Source organism: Mirounga angustirostris, unplaced genomic scaffold, assembly GCF_029215605.1.
Source record: "Mirounga angustirostris isolate CCGP_5_RB_7025 unplaced genomic scaffold, mMirAng1.0.hap1 SCAF_2, whole genome shotgun sequence".
Classification (NCBI taxonomy): Eukaryota; Metazoa; Chordata; class Mammalia; order Carnivora; family Phocidae; genus Mirounga; species Mirounga angustirostris.
In genome coordinates this window covers 151,266,227-151,277,474 of record NW_026991710.1, presented here as the reverse complement: position 1 = coordinate 151,277,474, position 11,248 = coordinate 151,266,227, and positions in this window count along the sequence as shown.

The window sequence follows — 11,248 nt, the reverse complement described above, 5'->3', positions numbered from 1 at the left end:
GTGCAGATAAGGAATCATTAACCCAAGAAGGGGCCTTCCAGACGTCCCCAGGCAGGAGGGCAAGCGTCATCCAACTGGAACAAGGACAGAGAGGCTCCCAGGATGACCACAGCTCTGACGTCTAACTTCCTCTCCTGCTCTCCTTCCTGTCTCGTGCCCAACAGCAGGGCTCTTCAACATCCCGCAGCTCTTGCAGAGCGGCTGGGGATACACACAGGTCCCCCAGGCAGGCCAGCCAACCACTCAGGTAGACCAGATAGACATCTGCTGGGGGTGGGCCAAGTGGACCAAGTCGCCACAGTGGCTGAGTGCCTGCCTCAGCTCTCAGCCAGGAGTAACTGCTGAGACGTCTCAGATGCCACCACCACTTCACCTATGGTTCATGGCGCGTGGTAGGTATGGAGCAAATGCGTATAAAATAAATACTCAAATCCCCCCAGGCCACACTGGAGACCACAGGAGGTGCCCCGGGGGCGGGGGGATAAATGATGAGCTTGGAGAAATATCTGCCTCTTCCCTATACAAAATCCAGACCACAGTACTGAGGCTGTGTTCATTGCTTGGTCCTACCTTATAGGGACCTGTAAGATGCAACAATGTAACAGGATAAAATGAACACAAGGGAGGGAGGGAGGGGAGGTAACATGGAGCCCAGAGCGAGGGCAAGTCCCAGCAGTGCTCTCGGCCAAGTCCTGCACGCGGCTGGTGGAGCCAGGAATGCAGCTGTCGCCGTGAGAGAGGAACATGACCTGTCACAGGTGGCCTCTGGGGAGGAGCAAAAACAAAACAAAACAAAACATCGGAGTATTATTTCTGATACTAAAACCAAAGACCAGTTCTTGCCTGAAGTCCTCAGGGAGAGAGCTCAGAGCCAGGCAATGGACACCTTCCCCTTTATGGGGAGCTTGCTGCTCAAAGCTTCTCTCGGTGCTGGGTAGGGATCAGTCAGGAAAGGCCCTAGAAGGAGACCACTGCGGGGTGACCCCTGTGTCCACCTGTCTGCTGTTTCTACTTCATTTTTTTAAAAGATTTTATTGATTTATCTGTCAGAAAGAGAGAGAGCGTGCGCACAAGCAGGGGAGCGGCAGGCAGAGGGAGAGGGAGAAGCAGGTTCCCCACTGAGCAAGAAGCCCGAGGCCGGACTTGATCCCAGGACCTTGGGCTCCTGACCTGAGCCGAAGGCAGATGCTTAATCGACTGAGCCACCCAGGTGCCCCTGTTTCTGCTTCATTTTAGGGCAAAATGTTAAGGGGCAAATTTTAGTGTATCAAGAGAGGTGGATGTTTCTCCAGCCCCCAGCCAGTTGTCAACTAACCCTGTTTCTCTTGGTTGAACTCTGGTTAGGGATCAGATTGCATGCAGTAGGAGCTGTTTCTCTGACAACAGCCGGGAGGGCCCTTGTGTGTGTTTCTGGTTCAGTGCAGCCCTCTCTGCTAAGTTGTGTGCCATGGGTGAGGCCGCCACCCTCTTGTGAAAGAAGCTATTTGAGAGGCCACTCCACCCTCTCCACCCTGGAGATCCGAAGGGCCAAGGCCCCAGCACAACCAGATTGGGCCTGGCCTACTGCAAGGTCTCCAGGGTCATGAGCAGGTGACCCAGCTTTTATCCATCTAAGCCCACTCCTCTCCCAACTCCTGTCCCAGTCAGCACTTCAATCTGTATTTATAGATGAAATTCATTTAACCTCAGGTGTGTGTCCTCTGTACAGGGGAAGGATAGCAGCTTTGCTGGCAGGAACCGGGGGGCAGGGAGGGGCTCTCCAAGGGTCTCCACCTCCACATTGCCAGGATACTGAGCAGCCATGGGCTACACTGACCAGAGAAGTGTGTGGTCAGACCCCAGGTGCAGTCTTGGAGGTGAGTCATGGATCCCAAACACCACGATGCACTAGTTTAGAAAGTTTCTAGTACATTCTCCAGGTTGGGGCCAGGTGCTCCTAACTAGTCCAGCTGGGCCAGCTGCCTCTCTCTGGTTACCCCCAGAGAGTTCAGGGTCCACACCAGGTCAGTTCCCCACAATTCCCTCACCCACACAATCAAGGGCAGCCACTGGAGCTCCCTGTTAGGGACTGTTTTGTCAGCACTTGGCATGCAATCAACAGAAGTGACACCAATTACTTGTGTCACAGCTTCGGGGGAAGACGGAGATGTATGAAATCCAGTGCAAGGGCCATCCATCAAGGCCTGAGAGGGGGCTGAGGGTCTGTCAAGGTGACAGGGAGTTGAGGGAAGCTGGAGTCTCTCAGGACAGCTGGTTGGCAAAGTGCATTCTATCATCAGAATTGACACCTCGGCAGGGCAGCAGAGCCCAGGAAGAGGGACTGGGCCTTTCGGAGCCAGGCATCCTGGCCCAAGTGCCCATCCCTCCCCCACCCGCCAGTGTTTGGTCAAGCCGGACCCTCCCTGCCTCCTAAGCCTCTGGGCTTTTGACTATTCTGTCCCCTTCCCTGGAATCTCCCCTGCCCCAGCTCCCAAGTCCTCTTGTTAAAACCCTGCTCTTTCTTCAAAGCGCTGATCAAATGATATCTCTTTTGTGAAACCTTCCCAAATTTACTCTCCTCCAGTTTCAATGTGCTTTCTCTCTCCAGGCTGACCGGCGGTAGGTAGCTTTCTATCCTCTCAAGACAAAAACTTTCTAACCTGTCACAGCAACAAGTAATTTATTAAATATTTACTATGGCTTGTCCGTGCTTATGACAACACTTCACTCTCAGAGACGCTTAGTCAGCGGGGTATTGACCCCGTTTCGATAGATGGGTAAACTGAGGTTCAGAGGCACTGGTAACTTGCCCCAGATCACACGGTTGGTAAGCAGAGTGTGGCAGCTGAACAGTCTTGTAGGTACAAAGGACAGTGAGACAGAGGAGCCTTTGAGAGCTGCCTGCCCTTGGCAACCCTGAAGCAGCTGGAGGCCGAGAAGGTCTGGTCCTGGCAAGTCCCACCAGCCTCAGGAGGGCGCTGGGCTCGAGGGAGTGACTGCCAGTGGGGACAGAAGGCAGCCCATGTTTGTTGGTCATGGGGACTACTCACGAGATTTTGCAGAACTACCAGCACATGTGGGTCAGATGAGAAATTCAGGGAGGTGACTCAGCCGGGTACTTCAGGGTGGGAAGGGACTCTAGGAATGTTGTAGATGAGGAAATAGGCCCAGAATGTTGTAGCTAAAGTCACCCAGCTCAAGACAGAGGAGCTGAGACGTTCCCACACTGCCAGGACAGTCCCCTCCTTCTTAGCGGGCACCGACTTCTTCAGTGTAGATCTTGCATCCAAGAAACCACTTAATTGTGGCAGTTGTAGGAGGTACTCAAGCCCTGTGTCCTTCAACGAAGCCGTGGAGGGTGGCACGTGGCCACTACCAAAGACTGCCTTTTCTAACTTCTGCTTCACAGTTGAGGACGCTGGTGCTTGAGCCTATGCCTTGCACTCCTGCCTGGGAGGGGACTCAAGTGTCGCTTTCTGCCCCATTGTCACCCTATCCCTGTGCTGCCCCAGGTCACAGGCACAGGTCTTGATTTGCTTGATTCCATACGTTACCCTCAAATTATAAAACATGTGCAATGCACTCTGGCCACCCCCCCACCCCGGGGTGGGGCTCCCTGCTGCCTCCTGCAGAGCACGAGTACATCAGGGATTAGAAAGTGCAGCATTAGCACTTTTCTTATTTATTTATTTATTTATTTATTTATTTATTTATTTATTTATTTATTTATTTTTGGAGGCCCCGCTGGGAAGCACTTTTCTTATTTAAAGTGGCCCTGTTGCATTCATTAATTAAACCTCCTTGGCCTCTGAGAGAGAGATGCCACAGAGTTATTCCTACTTAAAGCTGGGGTGAGGGGCGGTAGGCAAGCTCTATCCTATCCTTTAAAAGGAAAAGTGGAAGCAGAAACATAGGGTCCCAAGACGGGAACCGGGACACCTCCCCTTTGTTCATCCCTCCACATGCCTGAATAGAACTAGGAACCAGGGTCAATGGGAAATCCACAAAGTTTTCACACTCCCATCCTCCCAGTTCAGCAGGCTGCAGGGGAGGGGCTTCAGAGCTGCCAGAGAATGTACTGGAAAGGGAAAAAAAAAAAAAAACAGCCTCAAAAATGCGAATCGGCTCAGGGAGCAGCATAATGGGAAGATTTCAGCATGATGTATGGTGCTGGGGATGTTATTAATGGTTTGCTGATTTTTACCTTTAAAACCTTTGGGCAGATTATTTATTATGTCCTTGGCATGCCTATGATCTATGGAGGGGGCACTAATCTGCGAGCACGGCCCCCCACATCCCTGCTCCTCTACAGCTTCTAATTAGGCTGGGATGCTGCTGTCCCCTCACCCACCGCACTCAGCCCACACGAGCAGAGGAGGCAGCCCTGACTCTCAGGCTTGGGCTCAGGCTGTGGAGCAAACTCGGGCCTGCAAATTAGGGAATCCTGTTTCTAGGCCTGATTCTGCTTTGACTTGCTGTGTGACCTTGAGCCGAGGCATGACCTCCCTGGACCTCTGTGCTCTTATCTTTCACACCAGGCCACTGGGTTGCACAAGCTCTAGTCATGCAGAAGTATAAATGGCAGAGCCAAGATGTAGCAGGGTCATGGCTCTCCTGGTCTGAAACACTCGTGCTTCTAGGACACAGAGAACTGGAAACCAGTCATGCTCTTCCGATGGTCTGCCATCACCAGCCCCAGAAGCCAAGCGTTCCTGGGTAAGATGGGAAATCATTCTTTCTTGTTCTGGCTTCCCTGTCGTGTCTGTTAACCACAGGGAGGTCCTCACAAATCCTGGCTTCCATAGGTAGGAAGGGATGGCTGCGCCCTCCAAGTACATGGGTGCCCGAGTCATTCTTCTGGTTAAGTATGGAGCCAGGCCTAGAAGGCAGGTGCAGCAGGAAGGCCATCTTGATGGTCAGAGTGCATGGCCTCAGGCAGAAACACCTGGGCTGAGGTGGCCTGGCCCCTGTCCCCCAGGAAGCCGGCGGTGGGGGTTCCTGCCAGTCCTGGTTTCTCTCTGTCGCATCATCTGCTCCCCAGCCCGACAGCATCTCATACCTCTCTTAGATCCCAAATCACTCCTTCCTGGGTCTGTGTTTTGGGGACCTGGTAGCTGGGTGGGTCTCTGAGCCAGGGCCAGCCTTGAGCTGCCAGATGGGCTGGCTGAAGCCTGGTTCTCCCTGAGGCATGGGGAAAGGCCTGCCCTCACATTGGCCAAAGCTCCATCCTACTTCTTCAAAAGTGCCTAAAGAGTTTCAAATTTTCCATGCCCATCCTCCTCTATTGTAATGAATCTCTTTTGCCTTCCAGAACAGGTGGCTCTTAGGTGATACTGACCTGGGGGCCATCAGAGCCCCCTCCTCAAAGAGGCAGCATTTCTGTGGCTCTCAGCTCCCTCTCTGCCCTATATCCACTACCCACAGACCACCCCCCCACAGAACACGTGACTCCCCTGGGTTCTTCCTAATTGCTGTCACCCCCATCCTCTGGTCCCCTGATCATGGCAAACTTACCATTTCCTGGCTCCAGTCCTTCCTGCCTGGAAGCACCCACACCACCACTGCCACTAGTCAAACTAACTCATGCAACCTGACCTTCTAGCTGCCATAGTTGCTCTTGAGGCCATTCTTGTTGTACCTCCCAGTTTTCTCAGTCACCATCGGGGTTTTCTGCTGTTGGTGCCCCAGTAGGCACATGGAATAGAAACACTGTTATTCCACTTATCCGTCAAGAGGGTAGCACGGCTAATCAGTAAACCCCAGGGAGGGGTCACACAGGTACAGGGATAGGGGAACATCAGAGCACAGTTTCACCTCTGCATCCTCAGTAGCTGGCACGTGGCCTGGTATGAAACAGCTGCTCAACATATGTTGGCTGAAAGAACTAACAAATGTCAATCATCCCAGTGAGTAGTGTGCCCTAAAATGCTCGTCTAAGTAATGCAGGAAAACTCTATCATAATGAGTCTTTGTGGTGCTTTTGTGACATCCGATTGCAACGAACCCACTGGCAGAAATCATATTCTCCATCTGCAAGACCAGGATGAACTAAACATCATCTAGTTTCACAGTAGGAGCCAAGAGCCCTGGGCCCAGGAGGGGAGAGACTCAGTTAATCCTGTAGATAGTTTATCTCCTTCCCCTTATCCCTTAAATTCTGAACTTTTTGTGGGTTTGATTCTGATATGCATTTGGGAAGGTCAGGTGCACTTGGAAGGCTGAGGTCAAAGAGCGGAAGAAAGATAATCGCTCCTTGATTGTAGAATGAAAGAGTTATAAAGCATTCTCATTACCTCTGGGTCCCCAACATTTTCTGGAGCTGCCTGTCCTGTCAGGACCTGTTTCTCATGGAGCAAGAAGAAGCTCACCATGCTGGGGCAGAGCAAAAGAGGATGTGGGGCTCAGCCTTTTCCAAGAAAATGAATCACTTTTCAACTCTTACCCTTCCCACCATTCCGTCCATTGCACCCAATGAGCATCTGTCTCTGGATTCGTCCTTTCCTGGAATGACTGTGATTGATGGAGCTTTGAAAGGTCACTCAGTTCATCCCTTTGCCTTGAGGTAGGGTGCTCCCAAGCCAGTCTGGCATGTTAGGAGTGATCTCATTCTTTATGGGAGAGAGTGGGAAGAGTCAGAAATCAGGAGAGGGACGCTCATCCACTCCTAGCCCTGTGCCTCTGGAGAAGCCATGGTGCTCTCAAACTTCAGTCCCCTCAACTGCAAAATGCAGCAATAACAATACCCATGGCAGTCGAGGTGGGACCACCCATCTTTGTGAGGGACTGGCCCACAGGTTGCAAGGTGTTCAGCATCCTGGGCCCTGTAACCCAAACTTCACTAATGGCCCCAGCCATTGTCACAAACAAAAACATTCAATGCTTTTCCAAGGCTGCCCACAGTTGGAAAACCATAGGTTCCCTATTCCTTATCAGGAACAGGTCAATGAGGGTGTCTGGGGATGCAACCGAGGAGGGTAGACCCTGGGGTGGGGAGACACTGGCTGGGACAAGATGTGAGAAACCTGGAAGGTTCATCCCAGCATATTAAGGGCAAGACTGCAACATGGCCAGAGGTGCAGCCCAGCAGAGTGCAGCCACCCTGGCCTTCCTCCCCAATGGAGCTCCAAGGGAAGATGGTGGAGCTTGAAGCCCAGCACAGGAGGTAAGAGGCAAGAAGATGCTCAGAACATGGAGTTCAGGATTGGGCTGTGTGGAAGAGGGAACCCAGGCCTGGGAGATTCAGGTTTGTGTTCAAATCACAACTTCAGCATCTACCAGCCACATGTCCTTGGCAACTCAACTCTGAAGCCATTTCTTCATCCACAAAATGGCAATATGACAGACTTGTTGGGTTGTGGTAAGGATTAAAGGTGGAGAATGTACATAAAAGCCTGTATTTTCCTGCTATACCTTAGGAGTGCAATAAGAGATCACAGATTATCTTGGGGAGAGGAGGAAGTTGCACCTTCAAGAGCAAGGTGCTGCCCCAGACAGAGCTGAATTTCCAAGGCAAGGACTCAAGCCCAGCAGAAGGACAGTGGTCCAGTTACCAGAATGCAGACCAAGAGCAGGCCCAATTGATCTAAGGGCTGTTTGAATACCTCTGGCCAAACGTCAGGGCTGTCCAGGAGCCAAGGGATTCAAGTGTCCTCCACTATGGGGCTATATACATGACCACACTCCCTTTGGAGACTTTGCTCACACTTGGCTCCAGAGAAACTGGCTATTCACTCTTCACCATCCAAATCCATGTATGACTTCTCTGTTCCTTTGCTCCTGTCATCACCTCCACCTGGAATGCCCTTCCCTTCACCTCTCTACACCAGAGCTCATCCCTCAAGACCCAGGTCAAGTGTCAGTATCTCTTGGTACTTTCTGGGACAGCCCAGCTGGAAGGGCCTCTTGCTCAGATCAAATGTCCATATTTTACCCACATGGTTCTCTCCTCCAACAGCACTATGCCAGCCTATGTTTTAGGGGAAGCTGCCTCACTCCCCAAATAAAAATGCCCCAAGTTGCTTTTCTTGACTGACATAGCTGACTCTGCTGAATAAAAAGAACAAAGTAACAGTGACAACTGATAGTATTTATTGACAACTTTCCAGGTGAGCAGGCACCATGCTAATTGTTTTGTGTGTTCTCTCTGAACCATCTTGACAACTCCAGGAGGTGAGTACTATTATTTACCTTGATTTTCACATGAAGGAGCATAAGTAAATGGCGACTGATGGTGGAGGTGAGGTTAGGGTTCCTCAGTCCACCTCTAAAGTCCACACTGCTAACCACTGTGCTGCCATTTCTCCACTGCTGCCTCAAGGAGAGTCCAGGCAAGAACACGCTGTGGTCACAGTCCTGGGAAAAGCAAATAGGAAGAAAATGGCCTCTTCCCAAAGCTTAGCAAAATACTTTAGTAAAAGCTTAAGATTTTTCCATGTCATTAACAAAAAGGCCTGTGGTAGATAAGTCTATAATCTGCAGGGTAATTTGTAAGCAGTCAGGAGCATCATTCTGGTTGATGACAGGCTCTTGCTTAATTATAACTAGAAGTAACTTGGTGAGGTTTATCCTTTAGATAGGTGATGGTGGCCATGGTGAGGATAAACTTGAATGGAGCAAGGTGAGAAATGGGAAGACCCTATTAGGCAGATGGTAGTAATGGTGAGGAGTGAATCACCAGGCCTGGGAAGTTTTAGTAGAATAGAGAGAGAGGGCTTAATGGACTTGGTGGAAGAAGAGATGAATCTAGGATGGATGGTGGTGGTGCCATGGTGTCGGTGTGGTGGGGAAGAGATGGGTCTAGGATGGATGGTGGTAGTGTCACGGTGTGGTGGGGGAGAGATGTTTAGGAAGCATGGTGGTGGTGCCATGGGTACAGTGGGAGAGAGATGAGTCTAGGATGATGGTGGTGCTATGGGCTTGGTGAGGGAGAGATGAGTGTAGGATGGATGGAGATGATGCCAGGTCTGAGCATGTGCCAGGTCTGAACATGGAAAGGAACGGGCTGAGAAAAGGAGATGAGTTCTACTGTGCATGTGTTGCTCCTGACAAAAATGCAGGAGCTAGAGCTCAGGGAGATGCCTGGGTTGAAGTCCTGGATTTAGGAGTCATCAGCCCAAAACTAGGAGCAGCAACAGCAAGAACGAGTGAGGGCATTCGGGGAGATGAAGAGAAGAGAAGAGCAGTGGGCTGGCATGGGGAGACCTCAGCATTTCAGGTTCACATGCAGGTCGTGGAGGAAGCGCCAGAGCTGGATGCTTGGAGGCCCATGAGGATGAGACATTGTTATGAGCCAGAGGGGCATCATTAGGAGTGTGGGCCCTACCAATCAGGATGATGACTAAAAAACACCATGTTGTTTGGAAAATACACCACTAGCCATGATTTTAGGGCCAAGAGTGTGGTGCAGGACAGTGATTTGAGATGGGAGGGGGTTGTGGATGAAAGTGGGGGAGGCATGGCAGCAGCTGGGTCATGCTCCTGACCTGTGGGGCCTTCGATCGGTCTTCTCATCAACAAACTGGGCACCTTGGGTTTGATCACCTGCGAGCCAAGTCTAAAAACTTAAAACCCAGGAGGCTATGGGTAGGGCTCTATAAACCCCAGTAGGAATGAAAGCACAAATGAGGGTCTCCAAGTGCCTCTGGGATGAGGGTGTGGAAGCAGTGGGAAAGTGGAGACCTGCCTAGAGGTGGAACAGCATGAAGCAGTTGCCCTCTCCCCCTGGATACTGTGGCTCAGCTCAGATGCTTGGAATGGCCACCAGTCTGAGGGTTGAAGACCCTGGGCTGAGAGTACTCCAGGAGGTCAGGCCTGTGGCGGGGGGGGGGGGGGGGGGCTCCAGTGGAAGTCATGAAACAAGTGTGGGTCCCATTGCCCGGGGTAGCTTGGTTAGGGAGAGGGCATGAGCTCAGGGACCTTTGCTGCCCAGGTCTGCGTCTGCCCCAGGTGAGACCCATAGACAAACAGGGGGCCCGGGCTGCCAGCTGTGCCTCTGGATCTGGGGTCCGGGGGTGGGTGGGAGGACCAGCGGAGGGAGATTTCTCTTTACCCACCCTAGTTGCTTCTCCAGAGAGGGAAGCAGAGAAAGGTTGCTGTGGCTGACCTACACTCTCCCTTGGGCAGACCACATAATGAGGGAGAGCAGGGAAACTGTGTGTGTGCATTGGGGGGGTGCTGGCAGGCTGGCAAGGCTGAGGAGAGGTGCACAGCCTCTCTGAGGAACCCCAGTTCTGGTGGGATGGTCTGACCATAGAGGAGTCAACTTGGCGAGGCAGTGGGGGAGAGGCAGGTATGTGGGCTTTCTTCCAGGGGTTTGTGAAAATGCACATTCCTGAGTCCCACCTCAGATACACTGAATCAGAATTTTCTGAGTAGAACTGTCCACTTGGATCAAGTTGTCTAGGTGGAAACCCTGGACAATGATTTGTTTGGAAATCTCTCAGGATGCGTCCCCTTCCAAGCTGCACCCGCCTGGATAGCTTTGTAGAAGGTCAGTTTACTTCTCCCCTGGATGCCTCCGAAGGGCTCTTGTGGAGATAAAGCCTGGGTCTCAGGGACAGACTCAGATGCAGTGGGGGAAGAGGAAGGTGGGTGGGCATGCAGGTGAGAAGAGCGCAGTTCTGGGTTACAAGGCAGTGGGTTTCCTGCTCGTCCCATTCCTCTGCAGGACCTCTCTCAGCTCTGGGAAGGAGGAGTCTGAAGTGAGATATGGTATCTGGTCTCAGCATGGCCACTTATCCCGCTGTGTGCTTTAGACAATTCCTTTTTTCAGGATGGGTCTGTCTTCTCACCTGGGAAAAAGAAGCTGGACCAAGTCAGGGATGAGCCAGCTTGGCAGAGCACTGTATACATCTGAGAGCTTGACAACTTAGCTGTGCTGGGACTCTTAACTCAAACCAATAGGGTCAGAATCTCTGGGCACGGGACCTGGACATGGGGTTCTTTGGTTCCCAGCCGCTGAAAGACGGTCCTTTTGAGCTAGAGTCTCTGATCCCCACCAGCTAGACAACAGGATGGGGAGAAGAGCTTGGCTTCTTTTTACCACTGCTCACTTCTCTCTCCAACTTACTTCAAGGAGAAATCCCTGGCTGGAAATGTTAGAAGGACTTGAGCAATGCTTTGAGGGATGAATGAATCGAGTTTGGAATCAGGGATTCGGGCTAAGACTACAGGAATGCCAACATTTTCCCTAGATGCTACATGTCAGAGGCCTGGACCGTGGTATGCCGTATGATCGCTACAGTGAGGAGGGGGCAGGGGAGGAGACACA